This window comes from Amblyomma americanum, chromosome 5, assembly GCF_052857255.1.
Source record: "Amblyomma americanum isolate KBUSLIRL-KWMA chromosome 5, ASM5285725v1, whole genome shotgun sequence".
Taxonomy (NCBI): Eukaryota; Metazoa; Arthropoda; class Arachnida; order Ixodida; family Ixodidae; genus Amblyomma; species Amblyomma americanum.
Window position 1 is genome coordinate 69383654 of NC_135501.1, and position 2034 is coordinate 69385687.

The 2034-nt window shown below is 47.1% G+C and overlaps 1 non-coding gene across 1 annotated transcript; it reads right to left on the reverse strand.

The window, feature by feature from the left end:
- Nucleotides 1-493: 493 nt before the first annotated feature.
- TRNAS-ACU (transfer RNA serine (anticodon ACU)) lies at nt 494-565 on the reverse strand. Its single transcript has one exon. It is a non-coding gene; the product is annotated as a tRNA-Ser (tRNA).
- Nucleotides 566-2034: the final 1469 nt, after the last annotated feature.

The window sequence follows — 2034 nt, forward strand, 5'->3', positions numbered from 1 at the left end:
TGTATCCTACCTTTTTGGAATAAATGTTTTCTTCTATCTACTACTAGCTTGCACCGCCTACCTTCCTCTGTTTCCTTACGGCGGGATTAAGGTGTCCACTTAGATTTGTGCTGCCGCTAGTGTGTCCTTTTCCTTCCTAATAATAATAATTGGTTTTTTGGGGAAAGGAAATGGCGCAGTATCTGTCTCATATATCGTTGGCCACCTGAACCGCGCCGTAAGGGAAGGGATAAAGGAGGAATAATAATAATAATAATAATAATAATTGGTTTTTTGGGGAAAGGAAATGGCGCAGTATCTGTCTCATATATCGTTGTACACCTGAACCGCGCCGTTAGGAAAGGGATAAGGGAGGGAGTGAAAGAAGAAAGGAAGAAGGAGGTGCCGTAGTGGAGGGCTCCGGAATAATTTCGACCACCTGGGGATCTTTAACGTGCACTGACATCGCACAGCACACGGGCGCCTTAGCGTTTTTCCTCCATAAAAACGCAGCCGCCGCGGCCGGGTTCGAACCCGGGAACTCCGGATCAGTAGTCGAGCGCCCTAACCACTGAGCCACCGCGGCGGGTCTATTTTGTTTTTTTGCACAGCACAGTTTCAATCTCTACTGAGAGGTTACTTCCTGTGCTATTCCTTTCCACGTCCTGCGCGCTAAGGTAGCAAAATTTCGATATATCTGTCAAAATGCCTCCCGAAGAGCGACCATTCAATTATTAGTCAATAGCGCAGGCATGATGCTGAAATATTTTGCGGAACATGCGCTTAAGCGCTGAGAGAACTGTGGGAAAAGTAACAAAATTCACTCAGAATGCCAGTGCACCTTCGAGCGTTTCATGCAGTTACGTCGACCGTATGGTCTGCAGGGCCCGATGGATGTATTAGCAATAATTCGTCTCCAGCATCGGAAAATTATGCGACATACGGAATTTTCCCCATTACGTGGACCGTATGGTCTGTAGGGCTGGGTGGATGCTTTGCCAGTGTCATATGTGCAGATATGGATAAGATTATGTGACATTAAATTCACCCTTATAACGACATGTGACCCTTCATTTCAAAACAAATTCAACATTTGTAGCCTTGGAGAACTGCAGGCCATCTCAACCTCGTCGTCTTGTTTCCCTCTTAGAGAGAAATAAACATGAATAGAAAGGCATCACGCGAGAAGGAGAACGGAAGCAGATATCAAAAAGAAAGAGGAAAGAGAGATCACTTTTCTATGCGTTAATAAAATTATTACTAACAGGCTACAAAGGGCGCATACTGGAAGTTTATAACCTTGAACTAAGTCCTGTCTTATTCAGAAACTTTAAAAGCGCCTTAAAAGTTGTTCTCTGCGATAAAAGTGTAGTCCAAGGGTCCAGAATCATGGCTTCTGTAAGCGGACGAGGATCTCAGCGGCGGAGCGTAGCAGCCAGGAGGGCACACTCACGCCCAAACTTAGGGCAGTGACAAAGTAGGTGCTCAATTATCTCATCGCTACGGCAGTCCTCACACGTAGGAGAGTCTGCCATAGCGATTAAGTGGGAATAGATATTGTTAGCCGCACTCTCAGCCAAAGGCTACACAAAAGCGTCACATCGCAGCAGGAGAGGCTTGATAGAGAACGATGAATTAAAAAAACAATTGCGAAAGAAAGTAGAGTAAAAATTGCTAGTGGTTTAGCTCTGGTTAACCCTGTTCGAAAGCGAAAAGCTGCATCTCCCTGGCTACGTTTGTGGTCGAGAAACTTACGGTCTTCACGGCAGACGTCGCATCGAACACAAATAGCGTTAGGCTGAAGTCATCAGTGAACCATCGTTTTATGCAGAACCTACTTTGATGCCGTGCGCATGCGATTCCAGCAGACGTTTTCCCGCGGCGCTCGGTCAAAGTGTGTGACGTCACGGAGGGAGTAGGCAGCAAACCCTCCTTTCCTCCTCTCCGCAACCCGGTGAGGGAGCGCACATCTGCCGCTCTCCACGGCAGGCGTCGCATCGATTACAATAAGGGCGCGTTCACACTTGCCCAAAAACCCGGCGAGCGGAGCGGATT